Here is an 18,928-nt window from a genome sequence, read left to right as displayed (position 1 = left end):
GGCCTGGCCTGATGATCAACAAGATGGATTGAGAGCTATTAGGCTTGGTTGCAAATTTCAATGAATAACAAAATATTAAAGTAATTTTTTTTATTTGTTTGAATTTTAGTGGATAAAATTGTCAAATATTTATGCTTGTGGGCAGTGGCGGACCCCCTTTGGCGAAAAATTACACTATATATATAAGGTGAAAATTATTTTTTATGTATATATAGTAGACGTTGAACCCCTTTAGCTTCTTCATTTATGACTTCTTTATATTTTTGAACCCCTTGGCATAAATCTTGGCTCCGCCACTGCGTGTGGGAGGTAGCAGATTCTCTTTATTTGATATTCATTTTAACCTAATATTGTTCTTTTGGCATGTGGCATATGCTGACATTGGTGAAAGGTGGCACAATTTCATTGGAAAAGCTTTAGGTGGGCAAAAAGCACATTTACGCTTGACTAGCGGCCAAAGTATATTTTTCAGTACTATTAGCTTGTTATAATGGTGGCTTACGTGAAGCTTCTGCAAAGTTTATACTGACATCATGGGATTACAGGTGTTAGTTGAAGAAGGAATAGGCCAAAAATCAAATGTATAAATTTCATACTTTTTTAACGAAGTATGAAATTTATTCAGGCTAACATCATACTCAAAAATAATTTGACCATGGAGTTCATTTGCTTTCAAGGGTTATTGAAGTACTAGAAATAGTTGAACAATTTTTATAAATCAAAAAAGCTATTTTATCTTTTGATATTTTACGAAAAGGGTCGCTCAAGTGGAAAAGTGATATCTTTGGCCACTTTTTAATACTACGGCATTTAATTTTAAGCCAAAAGATTGAAAATACTAAATCCAACTATTTTAACTAAAAGTCTCCTATCCGTCCAATATCTTACTCCGTAAAATTAATTATTGAAAAAATTTTAGTCACACTTTGTGCCGATAGATGTAATGCATATATTTATAACTTTGTACATAGACTTTTAGTACTTAGCCATGGTTAATTAACATGTATTCTCACCCTACACTTAATTATAGTAAATTTATATAATTTGTGTAAACATTGTGCGTGGTATTTACCTTCCTTTATATGTTAAACAAATGCCAAAAAGGTCCATCTTTTTCTATTTTATCAATTTAAGTATAAAAAATGGGAGGAAAAAAAGAGAGAAGCATTTGGCATCTTTAAGGGGATTTTGGTGTAAATCAAGAATATAATATAATGTTAAAAATTCTTGAAAGATTCAACTTTTTATAAGTGATAAAGAAGGTTAGAAAGTGAGCTTAATATTCGTGGGTGGAGCCGTGGAGATGCTGCTTTTAGTTCTAGAGTTAGAGCCCGTTTGGATTGGCTTATAAGTTGGCTTATAAGTTGTTTTCAGCTTTTTTGAGTGTTTGGCTGGCCAGCTTAAAGTCATTTTATGCTTAAAATAAGCTCAAAAAAATAATTGGACTCATTTGACTTAGTTTATCTAAAGCAGCTTATAAGCTGAAAACAGCTTATAAGCCAAAAAAAATAAGTTGGACTACCCCAACTTATTTTTTTCAGCTTATAAGCTGCAAACAGCTTTAAGCTGTAAGCCAATCCAAACGGGCTCTTACTCTTTTCGCTCAACAAAAGCTTAGTTCGATTCTCCGATAATTAGCGTCTCTTTTTTAATGGCATTTACACTAAAGGTTACCATAATTATTCTTTAGTTTACCTGATGATGTAAATAATTTTGTAGACTGAAAGTACACAAAACTTAAACTCAAAATGTATTCGTGTTGGTGAAGTTCAAATATTAAATACGGAGCACTAAAAAAACAAAACCGGTGGTTTGGACGTTTGAATCAGTATATATTGTCTCTTCCACTGCCATAAGCTATGTAGGAAATGTTATGCTTGTTCACATAGCTGAAATTTTAGTTCTTCAAGCTCAAGTTTGTTGAAAATGTACAAATTCAAAGTGCAATTTTACATACATATGCTATTATGCTATGCTATTGGATAACTAAAATGGAAGCTGGAACATTAAAATTATATTATTGAACTCTGTTTCTAGATGGAGTCCGAAACCAAAATGTCCCAAAAAAAAAATATTTTGAACCAAAATACTCCAACAAAAAAAGAAGTTACCAAAAGTACCCCTAGCGCAGTATTTTACTGCGCTATAGCACTAACGGAGACGGAGCCGTTAAGTGCTATAGCAGTATTTTACTGCGTTATAGAAAAAAATTATTTTTTTTGGTACTTCTATAACGCAGTAAAATACTGCGTTATAGAAGTACCAATTTTTTTTTCTATAACGCAGTAAAATACTGCGTTATATAAACAGTACAAAAAAAAACAAATTGGCCAACTTTATTTTTTGCAACACTTAGTGTTATTTTCCATACTTTGACCAATAATTAGTCGTGTGTCAAGATTCCGAAACGTCAATATTTTATATAGAACCTGATATTTTTTTCTGCGTACAATAATGTAGGCTCAATACATCAAGGATACGTAAACATTCGGATCGTCATTTTAGGGGTTGAAAAGGTGCCCGAAGTAAGTTTTGTTTGAAAAAACTTAGTGTTTTTTTCATACTTTGACCAATGATTAGTCGTGTGTCAAGACTCCGAAACGTCAATATTTTATATAGAACCTGATATTTTTTTCTGCGTACAATAATGTAGGCCCAATACATCAAGGATACGTAGACGTTCGGATCGTCATTTTAGGGGTTGAAAAAGTGCCCGAAGTAAGTTTTGTTTGATAAAACTTAGTGTTTGACTGTAAGGTTATTTTAGTCAACTTTATATGTCAAGAAAATTAGTCAGGTTTATTTTCAAAAATTGAAACCGTAGAAGTGAAATTGACATTCACAGCTACATTACCCCGGGATTTTTACGTTGAAATTTATTGCGTATCATCATCTTATAAGTAAATAAAACTGAAAATTTCACGCCAATTTGGGGGAAAATCGAAATTGAATGGGATAAAAGGCGTTTTTTTAAAAATCGACTCGGCCAAACCGCCTTGCGGCAGTTTGTCCGCATAGATCTCGAAAAAATACGCAAAGTTATGACCATCTAAAGTTTGACGACTTTACAACTAGTTTTTGTCCCTATATTTTTTAGAATTATCTTTATATTCAAAATAAAGTTATGTCTTGATTAAAAAATAACACGTTTAAATCAAAATCTTAAAAAATAAAACACCCTAAAGTTTTCAAACAAAACTTACTTCGGGTACCTTTTCAACCCCTAAAATGGCTATCCGAACGTCTACGTATCCTTAATGTATTGAGCCTACATTATTGTACGCAGAAAAAAATATCAGGTTCTATATAAAATATTGACGTTTCGAAGTCTTGATACACGACTAATCATTGGTCAAAGTATGAAAAAAACACTAAGTTTTTTCAAACAAAACTTACTTCGGGCACCTTTTCAACCCCTAAAATGACGATCCGAACGTCTACGTATCCTTGATGTATTGGGCCTACATTATTGTACGCAGAAAAAAATATCAGGTTCTATATAAAATATTGACGTTTCGGAGTCTTGACACACGACTAATCATTGGTCAAAGTATGGAAAAAACATTAAGTTTTTCAAACAAAACTTACTTCGGGAACCTTTTCAACCCCTAAAATGACGATCCGAACGTCTACGTATACTTGATGTATTGGGCCTACTTATTGTACGCAGAAAAAAATATCAGGTTCTATATAAAATATTAACGTTTCGGAGTCTTGACACACGACTAATCATTGATCAAAGTATGGAAAATAACACTAAGTGTTGCAAAAAATAAAGTTGGCCAATTTTTTTTTTGTACTGTTTATATAACGCAGTATTTTACTGCGTTATAGAAAAAAAAAATTTGGTACTTCTATAACGTAGTATTTTACTGCGTTATAGAAAGAAAAAAAAAATTGGTACTTCTATAATGCAGTATTTTACTGCGTTATAGAAGTACCAAAAAAAATAATTTTTTTATATAACGCAGTAAAATACTGCGTTATAGCACTTAACAGCTCCGTCTCCGTTAATGCTATAGCGCAGCAAAATACTGCGCTATGGGTACTTTGGTAACTTTTTTTTTATTGGGTATTTTGATTCAAAATATTTTTTTTGGGGGTATTTTGGTTCCGGACTCTTTCTAGATGCATGTATCTTTGGGAAGTGAAAATAACAGCTTATAAGTCCTGTTCATAAACTTGTACGTCCTTATTAGATTCTCTAAAGACCAGAAAATCTATATTTGTCTAGATGCTCCCCATTGTACTCAACTGATTTTATATTTTTATTACTACCTCATTTTCAGAAAAGACAATATTTCTTGGTGTTAAGTAACACGATTAATTCACTAAGAGGTCGCTTGATAGCTTATTAGGAGTAAGTTATTCATGTATTAAAATCCTGCATAAGTAATATTGTGTTTGGTAGCTAGTTATGAGGTGAATTATTCATGTATAAAATTAGTACAGCGTTTGGTTTTCGATTTAGAAACCCGCATAACTAATACATGTATAAGTTATGAGGGAATCTATGTATTATTTTATGCAGGGCAAGAGGTAGGATAGTTAATATATGAACAACTAAACCTTGCATAACTAATACCTCCATAAAATAATAACTAATTCATATATTATTAATACATGTATAACTCTAACAAGCTACCAAACGATCCTGAGGGGTGAATCAATTATTTCAGAATCATATTACCCCCTTTGCGCCCGATTAGGTGCACCTTGCAAAATGAGGGCAAATCGTCTTTTTATTCAATTCCGAAATGATATTTTTAGATTTGATGGCTGGCTTTTTCACAAAGGGGGTGTTTTATACATATCGAAATTCGAAGGGTCATAAAGTTGTTTACTTAACTTATAGATTGGTTGGTAAAGCTTTTAACTTAGCTTATTTTAAAAAATGTTTTGCAAAAATAAAATAAAATTGTGATAAGTAGTTTGTGTTCGGCCAATTAATTTATTTGAGCAGTAATTACTATTTTCAGAAGAATCGAAAAATTTCTTAAGAATCCTATGAGTTTCTTTTGTTGTTTTTTTTTTCCTTTTCCTGTTAGATGGTATGAATCTCATTTGGATTCGAATCCTAGTGAGAGGTAAAACGATTCATTTATTTCAATTGAAAGCAATTGATTGAAGTATTTTACAGTATGTCATTATTCATTTTCCTGTCGGCAAATTGAGATTTGCCAATTAACATGACTATCATATGCACTTTCACTATTGCTGTGTCAATGGAACTACTAATTATAGGCCACTTCCACTCATGTCCATCCACTAAAACTTGTCTCTGTCAAACATTTCTCTTATCAAACACTTGATAATAATAACCCCCTTTTCATTTCTAACTTTTTCCTTTGTTACTCTTTTACCTTTTTGTTCCACCTCTTTTGTTCAACATTATAATACAATTCATTACACTAGTCACTGGGAGATTGGACTTGAATCATCCATGTAATTCTATTCGAATTTATGGTCAAATTAAAAATAAATCGATTAGATATGTACATAAATTTGTTATCTATTGTAATTTAAGATAAAAAGAAAAAAGATCATTAAAAGAATTTCTTAAAGAGTTGGGTCTCGAAAAGATAAAATAAGTTCTAATGTTAGAAACTTCTCATTTTTCTAAATGTAATAATGTACCTCCTTTTGGGATGGACTCTCTCTCTCCTTTTGGGATAGACTCTCTCTTTTCCTTTCTTTGTAAAATTTCATTTTTCTTGTGTGCAAAAATTCGATAGATGATTTCTGAAGAGAATAATATCTATCTTCTAGGAAATATGGGAACCTTTTTTTTGTCATTCATGTATGATATAGGCTAAAGTCTTTTTCAATTAGTATTTTATATACATGTGATCGTATCGATAACTAGTGCAATTAAATAGCATATTTTCCTTTAGTTACCTTCTTATTAACAAAGAAGATACGGTGGCATACAATTCTATTTTTTTGAAAGATCTACTTTCAAATGTTAGTCGTTTTGCATTTTTTTTTTAATTAATGTTTTAGAAAAATAAGAGGTCATTTATTACTTTTCTCAAATCTATCTTTACTATTTCAGTTAATAGAATACCAATTAAATGAAACGTTTAAATTAAGGAGAGATAAATAATACGGTATACAAAAGCTCTTACAATTAAGGTTTCTTAAGGCATGCATAGACGTTGTTGTTTACCCCGAAATCGGATAATCAATTGAATTTGTAAGCGGGTATAGGATATGTGCTTGGGTCTTAATATATATATGAGATAGAGAAAATATATACGCAAGAGTTCTTTAATGAAATGGCTAGTGATGGCGGTTTGTTTACGAACACAAATGCTTATGAACAGCGTAGAAGGCTTGATGGATTAAATATGCTAAAAACGTGAACAAAACGGTCGTGGCCGGATCATAAACTGAAGGAAAGATTGTATATATGGGCTATTCTATTACAAGTGTTCTTGGAGAAATGTAGGAACCAACCCCCATAAGGAAGGAGGACATGCCCTATTTATAGTGCCACCCCCTGGATCTCACACAAATGAAGACTAACAAAATAATCATGACAATGACAGCCCTGCACGGATTTGGTGGGATTAGACTGACGGCGCCGTCTGACACACGCATGGTAGGTAGTTGACTATGACAGCACGCCACTGGTGCGGGGCCCGCAGGCGACGGTTACGCGGACCAACGGCCACCCGGTCAAACGGCTATTCGGGGCAACGGCCACAGACGCTCGGATCAGCAGACTTGGCCGTTTCGATGACGGAGAAGACAGACTCGTTTAGCTCTGGTACAGATGCCTTCTCCGGGTAGGACTGAACAGCATCCGGTATGTTCTCGCTCCTTTTCCATCACCAACTTACCTTATCACCGTTCTGGCTCATATCCGGTTTTCACCGTATACAGATAGCCCCTCCACTCCCCGGATCCCCGATCTATTGGAGTAACGGGGAGTGGATAAGTTCCTAAATCGGTGGCTCTCTCATCCCGACCTCACCTTCGTATTTTGGCGGGAACGAGCGCGTAACGCATGCCCCTTACCTGCCACGTGTCTCAACCCTGGTGGTCCGCTTCTGTCAACCGCCTTTTTCACGTCGTTTCGAGTCGCTTCAAATTAATGATAGGGCACATGGCGCCATCTGATTGGCCGTCCTCGGGAGCCGTTCCTCCCCTAACATGCCTATATAAGGCCTTCTACCCCTTTATTTTGCCATTTTCACGTTTTTGCCTCCTCTTTAACCCTACTTCAATTCTGTGTTCTTCTTTCTTCTTGCTCAACACACAACCTAACTTCAAATCAGGTCTCCCTATTGATCTGTTGCTTCATAACGTGTGCACAGGAGTCAACCTCATCACTGCTGCTGTCGAGTATCCTTTGTTCGAGCGTTGCTGTTTCAATTTTGCCTTCTATCGAACCACCAGTTCCTTTGTTCTTCGTAAATCCCTCTTTTCGGCCTTCTTTCTTTCACATTTTCAGGATGTCCGAATCGACTTCCCATGATGCCCCATTGATATCGTCCTCGGGAGCCGAGCCTGCGTCCCCGGTTAAATTCGACCCCACGGCATCGGATATCATACCGGCCAAGTTTAATTTCAACAAAGACCTTGAGGTCGAAAAGCCTTCCTCCGTTTCAGACAGGGGATACGACGTGAGGCGGTATCCCTCATCCATCACCGAGGAGAAGCTTGACACAGTCCTGGCCGATTGCGGGTGGGACACTCGCCCTGTTCGGGTCTTCGCACCCAGACCTGATGAATCCGTTACCGACCACTGTGAAGGGTTTTTGTACGTTTACACATACCCCTTCACTCTCAGACTAAACCCTCCGGTGGATCCGGTCATTCTCGACATGTGCCGCATCTACGGCGTTACACTGGCCCAGATTGGCCCAAATGTTTGGAGGGTCGTAGCGTGTCTCCGGTCATTGGCCAACAATGCCGAGAAGGAGTTCACACTAGCCCACCTCATACGCCTATACTCCCCGAGGATGTTCCGAGGTGGCGTAATGAAACTGGCCAAGCGCAACCGGAATCCTTTTTTTACGAAAATGAACGAAGACAGGGACCGGGGATGGTTGGAGCGATTTGTCCGGGTGAAGACCGAGGACATAATTCCGGCCGAGCATATGCCTTTCCCGGAGAAATGAAATAACAAGCGTAAGTTCCAAGCCCCGAATAATTGTTTTGGCATTGCTTTGTCAAATTTTGATTATTCCTTGAAATTATTACTTTTGCTAGCCAATGGGTACGTTCCTCCGGTCATCCGGGATTTGAACGACTGGGTCACAGTGCTTCTCGCCCAGCATCCCTATGAAGACCGGACATGGGCCCACTTGTCCCGTGGCTGATGGATTGCCCAAAATCACGGTAACCCTCTATTCTTATCCTACCGTATTCTTCTTTTACTCGTTTCGCCATCTGGTTTCTGCTAACCTCTCGTCTTTTCAGGTTTGCCTAAGGGCTCGGTAGCCCCCAGGTCGGAATCGGGGACCGCCCCATCAGCATCGGCGCCCGAATTTGACACAGCAGGCTCTTCCCGCGTCCTCTCCGAGGCCGCAAAAACGAAGCGGCCCTCCGAAAAGGGGCAGACACCGAAAGGAAAGAAAGCAAGGAGCGTTGCCCGCCCCTCGAGGGAAGAGGCAGAGCTCGACATCATTGTTCGAAGAGTCGGCTCCGTCCCCACCGTGGCTTCAATACTGGAAGAGGCGATCTCCGTTCCGCCCCTTCCTTCCATTGGCGAAGGCCTCTTGGTTCCTGCTCCCCATCCAGGTGCGGAAGAAATACTTTCACCAGCTCCTCTTCGGTCGATTGACTTTGTCGAAATTTCAGGTGAAACTTCTTCGGAAGATGCTCCCCTTCAAAGAAAGAGGTCCGGGGACGCGGTTGCTCTTGAAACCGAAAAAAGGACCGAACCAGTACCGGAGATCGAAGCCCCCACAGGCGCGCGTCCGTCTCCCGAGCACGTGCCCGCTACAACTGTGGAGCCCTCGGCCTTTGTCGAATTTGTCGAGGCTGCTCCAAGTTCATCTACCCCGGCTACGCGGGTGGATGACTTTGACGATATGTTCTCGAGAACTCCCCCCGCGTCCTGTGAAGTAGCGGGATTCGGTCACCTTCCTATCCCTCGAGCCACGAGGCCGGCATATCGGGCCTCCGATTCTGGTGCCAGGGATATCTTGGTGAACATTTTCCCAGCCCCGAGCGTGGAGCCAAGGAGAACCCGATCAGCAATAGTCACCGTCTCCGAGGACTGCAGCTTCCTATCACGTCCGGTGGGCGTAGCGAGCTATTTGCGTTCCCTTGTATCAGATTCGGACAGACGCAAAATGACCGGGGTTACTTAGGAATGCCTTATTAACGAGGGCATGCACGTGGCCAACCGGGTAAGATTATTAGCCCCCCTTATACATTTCATTTTGAGAATGTCATCCTTTCCTTGCCTAAGTCTTTTGGTTTGTTTCATCTGCAGAGTGTGGTGCTGGTCAATGAGGCCTTCATCCGTGCCCGACATGAGATAGATGATCTGCGGGGCCAACTCGATGCTCAGGGCCGAGAGACAGAGAAATACCAGCACCTTCTTCGGGAGAAGGAAAAAGAATTAAACCGGGCGGTCATGCTGGCCAACCTTCGCCCCGAGCTTGATGCGGTTAAGGACGAAACCCGTCGATTGAAGAGTGATCTGGCCGCCATGACTGATTACAATCGGAGCCTCGAGGCCGAGAAGATTGGACTTTGCCGGGATAAAACCCAATTTTCTTTGCGGTTAGATGAACTCGAGACCACGGTTTCCCAACTTCGGGGAGAACTTGACTTGGTGAAGGCTGATGCTACGGGCTTGACCGAGAGGAACCGGCAGCTTGAGTCCGAGGCTTCTTTGTTCAACGAGCGCAGCAGGGTACTCGAAGAGAAAGCCGAGGAGCGGGCTCGGATATGCGATGGCCTTAGAACTGAATTTGAGGAGGCGATTAACGATAATGATACCCTTAAGGCCGAGCTGGATGCGGCCAATCTTACGAGGGATGATCTTGAGAGGAACCGAGCTCATTTGGAAACCAAACTGGCCAAGGCTGAGGCCGATTTGGAGGAAGCTTGGAAAAGTGTGGAGGCGGCTGAGGTTCATACCGCTATTGTCGCTGAATATGAGAAATGGAAGTCTCGGCGTCTTACTCTCGAGCAAGCTGAGCACGGCCTGGAAGATCTTCCGGCCCTGATACTTGAAGCCAAAGGAATGGAGAAGGAGGCTAACCTTGCCCTCGGGTTCGAGTCAGACGACTCCGAGCGGACCGAGTCCGAGCATTCATCCTCTTCTAGTCATGCCGGGTAGCATAGGGCCAGTACTTTGGTATTTTTGTTTTCATAGCGCTTTGTTCTTCTTTTGATGTAAAGAATCATTCGTTTGTATAAATGAAAAGTGCATCTTTCTGCCTCCTCGTTTTGACTGTTTGCCCTTATTTTTGATGTTTATTGCTGGTCCGTTTTGGGAAGAGGTGACTCGTAGTCATTGATTCATCGGTCCCGTTTGGGTCTTGGCCGATGTTTCGGTAGTTCCGTCGTCTCCGAATGTTCGAGGAGCGTCTTATTAGAGCCGATATTTCTCTTCGGCTGTATTTTAGAACCGATGTCTTTTCAGCCTTGGCTAGCAAAGTTTTTGATGTGGCAGCCCCCCTTTGGGGAGTTTGTCAAATTTTGGCCAGTTGCCTTTGCCGAGTTTCGGCCTTAGTAAAAGCTGCTAACTTTAGTAAATTTTGACAATTTTGATTTTGCAAAACGCTTGTTCATATGAGAGTTTTGACTCTTTCTTCTTTTGCCGTAGCAAGTGTAAAAATGGGACACGATTCACTATGATCGTTTGGTCCTTACATCAAAATCTATGGCCGGTGACCGGTCCTTTGTTTCGCTGTAGCAAATATCGGGTAGGACACGATTCGTTATGATCGTTTGGTCCTTACATTGAAGGCTACGGCCGGTGGCCGGGCCTTTGTTTTGCCGTAGCAAATATCGGATGGGACACGATTCATTATGATCGTTTGGTCCTTACATTGAAGGCTAAGGCCGGTGGCCGGGCCTTTGTTTTGCCGTAGCAAATGTTGAGTCTCCCCGTCTACTTTGATCGGTGTCATCTTCGGTATGGGCATAGTATTCCCCCAGCACTGATCCGAGCTTTATAGGTCGGGTGAGTGCTGTTATGTTCTTCTTGTTTGTGCAGTAACACGTTGTACTTGTTGCCTCATTAAAAACCTTGTCGGAAAACCCTTTTTGGGACAAAACCGTACCAAGGAAAAGAGTGCAACACGTGTTTTCAGACCTAAATTCTATTTTTCTCCCGTTCTCGACCCTCTGCAAAAGAGAAAAGTCAATGAGAGAGTACGGGCCATACCTTAGCAGTAGTATCTCTTTAGATGGGCCACGTTCCAGTTGTTGCGCAGACGCTGCCCGTCCGTTGATTCCAATTGGTACGATCCTTTGCCCGTTATACCGGTTACCTTGTACGGGCCCTCCCAGTTCGGACCCAGCTTTCCTTCGTTGGGGCTCTTGGTGTGCAAGGTAACTTTTCGAAGCACCAAGTCCCCGACTTGAAAATGTCGAAAGTTCGCTCTTCGTTGTAGTATCTTTCCATTCTCTGTTTTTGGGCAGCTATGCGGACAGACGCGCTTTCGCGTAGTTCATCTGTGAGATCGAGTTTCGCGGTCATGGCTTCCTCGTTTGACTCCCCGATGGTATACCTGAAACGGAGGGTCGGTTCACCGACTTCTACGGGGATAAGGGCTTCGGCCCCGTAAACCAACGAGAACGGAGTTTCCCCGGTTCTCGATTTGGATGTGGTTCTGTAAGCCCACATCACTTCCGGCAACACGTCTCTCCAATGGTGCTTTGATGTTTCAAGTCTCTTCCTCAGATTTTGGATTATTGTTTTGTTCGTGGACTCTGCCTGCCCGTTCGCACATGGGTGATACGGGGTTGATACGATTTTCTTGATCGTCAAGCCTTCGAGGAAAAAGTTGACCTTTCTGCCTACGAACTAAGGGCCATTATCACAAGTTATCTCGGCAGGGATGCCGAATCGGCAGATGATATGGTCCCATATGAAGTTGATGACTTCCTTTTCCCTGATTTTTTTAAAGGCCTGTGCTTCAACCCACTTAGAAAAATAGTCAGTCATAAATAAAATAAAACGGGCCTTACCCGGTGCCCGTGGTAACGGGCCCACAATGTCCATTCCCCACTTCATGAAAGGCCAGGGCGAGACCACCGAGTGCAGTAGCTCCCCGGGCTGGTGAATCATCGGGGCATGTTTCTGGCATCCGTTACACTTTCGGACGAAATTCTTAGAGTCCTCGTCCATCCGGTTCCAATAATAACCGGCCCGGATGATTTTTCGGACCAGAGCTTCGGCACCGAAGTGGTTGCCACAGGTTCCTTCGTGCACCTCTCTCATAACATATTCCGTTTCACCGGGGCCCAAACATTTAGCCAGGGGTCCGAGAAAAGATCGTCGATACAATTGACCGTCTACTAAGCAAAATCGGGCTGCCTTTGTCCTTAACGACCGTGATTCTTTTGGGTCGTTTGGGAGCTTACCATCACACAAATAGTCAATGTACTTGTTGCGCCAATCCCAAGTTAGGCCCATTGTGTTTATCTCGGCGTGTCCGTTTTCTATGGCCGTGTTTGACAGGTGCACCGTTGTCCAGGGGTTGATTTCCTCCCCGTAGACCGAGGATCCTAAATTTGCCAAGGCATCGGCCTCGCTGTTTTGTTCCCTCGGTATGTGCTGCACGGTCCATTCTTTGAATCGGTGAAGTACCACTTGGGTCTTCTCGAGGTACCTCTGCATCCGCTCATCCTTGACCTCGAAAACGCCGTTCACCTGGTTTGCAACCAGGAGCGAGTCGCATTGAGCTTCGATGACTTCGGCTCCCATACTTCGAGTCAACTCCAAACCTGCAATCATAGCCTCATACTCGGCTTCATTGTTAGTCAATTTAGCAGTTCTAATGGACTGTCGAATGACATCCCCGGCTGGACTTCTAAGGACGATTCCCAGCCCGGAACCTTTAAGGTTCGAGGCTCCGTCCGTGTGCAGGGTCCAGATGCCCGTGTTTTTTCCCGAGGTCAGCAAAAGTTCTTTTTCGAATTCGGGGACCATAGCTGGGGCAAAGTCTGCCACGAAATCGGCCAAGATTTGGGATTTGATGGCCGTTCGTGGTTTATATTCGATGTCGTAACCGCTGATTTCTACAACCCATTTTGTTAACCTACCGGACAACTCCGGTTTGTGCATGACGTTTTTCAAAGGGTAAGTGGTCACTACACATATAGGGTGGCATTGAAAATAAGGTTTGAGTTTTCTGGAAGCGCTCACCAATGCTAATGCCAGTTTTTCCAGATGAGGGTACCGGGTTTCCGCATCCCCCAAAGTTCTACTTACATAATAGACAGGGAATTGCGTACATGATTCTTCCCGGACCAAAAACGCCACTCACCGCTACTTTGGAGACAGCTAGGTAGAGGAAAAGCGGTTCGTCGGCCTTCGGCGTGTGCAGCAACGGAGGGCTGGTCAGGTACCTTTTCAACTCACGTAGAGCTTCTTGACACTCCGGTGTCCAAACGAAGTCGTTCTTCTTCCTGAGCAAGGAGAAGAAACGGTGACTTTTGTCGGAGGACCTTGATATGAAGCGACTTAATGCCGCTATTCTTCCGGTGAGCCTTTGCACCCCTTTTATGTTGTTCACAACTTCGATGTCCTCGATGGCTTTGATCTTGTCCGGATTGATTTCAATTCCCCGGTTTGACACCATGAAGCCCAGAAATTTACCGGACCTTACCCCGAAGGCACACTTCTCCGGGTTGAGCTTCATGCCATATCTGCGGAGCACATCGAAGGTTTCCTGCAAATGCTTTAAATGGTCCTCTGTTTCCAGGGACTTGACAACCATATCGTCAACATAAACTTCCATCGTTTTCCCTATTTGTTCTTCGAACATTTCATTAACTAGGCGTTGGTAAGTAGCACCGGCATTTTTTAATCCGAAAGGCATGACATTATAGCAGTAAGTCCCATATCGGGAAATGAAGGACGTTTTCTCTTGATCCTCCGGGTGTATCCGGATCTGGTTATACCCGGAGTAAGCGTCGAGAAAACTTAACATTTCATGTCCGGCCGTCGCATCGATCATTCTATCGATGTGAGGTAACGGAAATGAGTCCTTCGGGCATGCCTTGTTTAAGTCTTTATAATCGACACACATTCGAAATTTGTTACCTTTTTTGGGCACCACCACCACGTTAGCGAGCCAATCCGGATATTTTACCTCCCGGATGGAACCTATATTTAAAAGCTTTGTTACCTCGTCTTTGACGAAGGCGTGTTTTGGCTCCGCCATGGGCCTCCTTTTTTGCTTCACCGGGGGAAACCTCCTGTCCAAGTTGAGTTTATGTGATGCTATCTCTGGTGATATACCTGTCATATCTATATGCGACCACGCAAAGCAATCGGCGTTAGCTTGAAGAAACTCAATTAATTTGCGCCTGAGCTCCGGGGTGAGCCCCGTGCCCAGGTATACCTTTCTGTCTGGCAAGAACTCGAACAGGATGATCTGCTCCAGTTCCTCCACGGTCGATTTAGTCGCGTCCGAGTCATCCGGCATGACAAAAGATCTAGGTACCCCGAAGTCATCCTCTTCATATACCGGATCTGACCCGGTATTCTTTGATTGCTATTGGGGGGCTTCCCCTCCGGTTACACCCCTTTCTTCGTGAGCCGGCTCCCTGGACCGGGGCGTTGATTCCTCCACAACGAACATTTCCTTTGCTGCGGGTTGCTCACCGTGGATGGTTTTCACCCCCTCTAGGGTGGGGAATTTTAGCAACTGATGCAGCGTTGAAGGCACTGCCCTCATGCTATGTATCCAAGGTCTGCCCAATAATGCATTGTACTTCATGTCCCCTTCGATCACGTAGAACAAAGTTTGTTGAATGGAGCCTTCAACGTTCACGGGCAATGAGATCTCCCCTTTTGTGGTTTCGCTTGCCATGTTGAACCCGCTGAGTACCCGGGTTGCTGGTACGATCTGATCAAGCAGCCCCAGCTGTTCGACCACTCTCCACCGAATGATGTTGGCTGAGCTACCTGGGTCAATCAAGATACGTTTAACCTTAGTTTTAAAGATAAGTATAGAAATTACCAACGCATCATTGTGCGGTTAAATGACGCCCTCTGCGTCCTCGTCGTCGAAGGAGATAGAACCCCCGGGTAAATGATCCCGGGTGCGTTTTTCCCGAACAATGGAAATCTTTGTCCGCTTCATTACCGGACCCCGAGGGATGTCAATACCCCTACTATCATGTTGATTGTATGCTGATGTTCAACCGGTTCGACCCTCCGTTGAGCTCCCCTTTCCTTGTAATGGTTTTTGGCTCGCTCGCTCAATAGATCTCTGAGGTGGCCGTTTTTCAATAACCGGGCTACCTCCTCTCTCAACTGGCGGCAATCCTCGGTTTTGTGACCGTGGGTTCCGTGATATTCACACACCGTATTCGGATCCCGTTGTCCCGGATCTGTCCTTAGTGGTTTCGGCCACCGCACATCCGGGACGCGACCGATGGCCGAGATAAGATCCGATGTACTGACGTTGAAGTTGTACTCCGAGATATTTGGTGGGACCTTATTGCTGCCAGAACTTCCGGCGTCGCTCCTGAACGAGAGCCCCCAGCTGTTTGACGGGCGCTCGACCTGCCTGCTACCTCGACCTGAGAAGTGGCTCGGGCCTTCCCTTGGCTTCTCCGACCCGAAATTTGATCTCTCTGAGTGTGAGTATGGCCGAAACCTTTCTTTAGATCATTCGGATTTCCCTTCATAACCCTTCCTCGGTTTCTCGAAGCTTCCATTCACTTTTAACTTGACCGGAGAGAATTTGAGCTGATCGTCTTCCACCCGAATCTTTGACTCGTACCGATTGTGGACGTCGGCCCATGTGACGGCCTCATATTCCAACAAATTTTCCTTCAATTTGGCCGAAGCAGCTGAACTTAGCATGTTGAGCCCCTTTGTGAATACTTGCGCGGCCCATTCTTCAGGTACTGGGGGGAGTTCCATTCGTTCCCTTTGAAACCGGTTAACGAACTCCCGCAGTAGCTCGTTGTCCCTTTGGGTTATTCGGAAGATATCGGTCTTACGGGCCTGCACCTTTATGGCACCGGCATGTGCCTTTACGAAGGCATCGGCGAGCATTTCGAAGGAAGTGATCGAATGCTCGGGTAGGTGGTCATACCACGTCAGCGCCCCCTTCGACAGAGTTTCGCCAAATTTTTTCAGCAACACCGACTCGATCTCATCTACCTCCATGTCATTGACCTTTATGGCACAGGTATATGAGGTCACATGCTCGTGCGGGTCCGTTGTGCCGTCATACTTCTGTACATCGGGCATTTTGAATCTCTTCGGGATCAGTTTTGGGGCCGCACTTGGCGGAAAAGGTCTCTGAATGTACCTTTTCGAATTCGGCCCCTTCAATAAAGGTGGGGCCCCCGGTATTTGGTCTACCCGAGAATTGTATGTCTCGACCCTCTTTTCGGTCGAATCTACCCGTTTTGCCAAAGTTTCGATCATCTTTAGAACCTCGGTAGATGAGCCGGCTCCGGAACCGTCGCTCTCAACCATTCGTGTCTCATTTCTTCCGATCTCAGCAGTATCCTTTGCCTTTTCCGGCCCCGGTTCACCTTTCCCGCTCTGTAACCGGGCAATCGCTATCGCTTGCTCGGCAATCGCCGCTCTTTGTTCCTGCAACATTTCAAAAATTAAACATAAGCTCACACCGTCATTTGGCGCATCCGGGTTTCCTCGGCCCTGGGTCCGAGACAATGTAGCGGAATTGTGAGTATTTAGAGGATCGGTGGCCGGCAGGGCGGCATTCTCTTGATCCACGGTGTTTTGCCGGTCGAGTCCCTCCCTTGAATCGACGGGGTTCGGGTCAGCGGGGTTTGGCAATCTCCGTAATCCGCTGCCTGCGTTTTCCGCCACAATTTCGGTATTGTTGACATGACCGGATTGCTCAGCGTCGGCCATTTAGTCCGTTTTCGTAGATACGGGCAGGGGTGTTTTCGATTTTGATGAATGTGATATAAGTCAAGATCGAAAGCCACTATTATCTTAGCCCCACGGTGGGCGCCAAATTGTTTACCCCGAAATCGGATAATCAATTGAATTTGTAAGCGGGTATAGGATATGTGCTTGGGTCTTAATATATATATGAGATAGAGAAAATATATACGCAAGAGTTCTTTAATGAAATGGCTAGTGATGGCGGTTTGTTTACGAACACAAATGCTTATGAACAGCGTAGAAGGCTTGATGGATTAAATATGCTAAAAACGTGAACAAAACGGTCGTGGCCGGATCAGAAATTGAAGGAAAGATTGTATATATGGGCTATTCTATTACAAGTGTTTTTGGAGAAATGTAGGAACCAACCCCCATAAGGAAGGAGGACATGCCCTATTTATAGTGCCACCCCCTGGATCTCACACAAATGAAGACTAATAAAATAATCATGACAATGACAGCCCTGCACGGATTTGGTGGGATTAGACTGACGGCGCCGTCTGACACACGCATGGTAGGTAGTTGACTATGACAGCACGCCACTGGTGCGGGGCCCGCAGGCGACGGTTACGCGGACCAACGGCCACCCGGTCCAACGGTCACCCGGTCAAACAGCTATTCGGTCAAACGGCTATTCGGGGCAACGGCCACAGACGCTCGGATCAGCAGACTTGGCCGTTTCGATGACGGAGAAGACAGACTCGTTTAGCTCCGGTACAGATGCCTTCTCCGGGTAGGACTGAACAGCATCCGGTATGTTCTCGCTCCTTTTCCATCACCAACTTACCTTATCACCGTTCTGGCTCATATCCGGTTTTCACCGTATACAGTTGTTACTCTATATGTCCTATATTAGTTGTCACATTTTCCATTTGCATGCCTTTAAAGAATCATAAATAAAAAGTGTATACTTACTACTTTACCCTTATATCTATTCAATAAATTGCACTCTTATTAATATGAGTTATTTTCAAGAATATTTAACATTAAGGATAAAATGGGATTAAACTATTTAATATCATCTAGGTACTGTAATATGACAAGTATTTCATGTATCCTTGACGACTAATATGAAACGGAGGGAGTAGTAGAAATTTTTGCATTTGAAAAATCATGAAGTTGCACGTGTATGTAGGTATAAATTAGGTTAAAAACAAAGAAAAATGAGGGTGTATTCGTCTAATCAATACTTATAATTTAGGTTGATCCCATGATTGGTCAAATGTAACTACAGTATTATCCACATGGACCAAATATACCAAGAGAACTCAAAAGATAGACAACCAAAGGTAAATTACCTTAAATTCGTCAAGAAAATAAGATAACAACAAAGTAACACATCCGTTTACCAATGGCCACAACTTCAATTCATTGCATTCTCACTTGAAAAGAAAGGTCCGCCATCATGACCTCTTGGTTCCTGAAAGCAACTTCCACCAAATTTATCATAATTACTCACTGGTTCACACACATAAAATTACTCCCTATTTTCGTACTTATTCATGCATCAAGGGGAATGCACCCTCAAAGCTCAAAAGCCTGAATTTCTGTATTCACACAAAATATTTTATCACAAATCATATTAACTTGCTCAAAGTGATAAAGTTTAGTTTTAATTAAATAATAATATTTATAAAATCTTAATGAATTTTAAACCTTTTGTCTTGCATTTCTAATTGATTAATTAATTTTTACATGTTTTAGAATCATAGTGTAACTCTATATTCAGGGGCTGAGCCACCTCAGGGGAAGCCATATTACAGGACACCATTTCGTCGAAGTTTTTTACTTTGTACATATTATAGGACATCGCTTTGTCGAAATATTTTACTTCGTATATATCAT

Source organism: Lycium barbarum, chromosome 1 (assembly GCF_019175385.1).
Source record: "Lycium barbarum isolate Lr01 chromosome 1, ASM1917538v2, whole genome shotgun sequence".
NCBI classification, from domain to species: Eukaryota; Viridiplantae; Streptophyta; class Magnoliopsida; order Solanales; family Solanaceae; genus Lycium; species Lycium barbarum.
Note: the sequence above shows the minus strand (reverse complement) of the source record.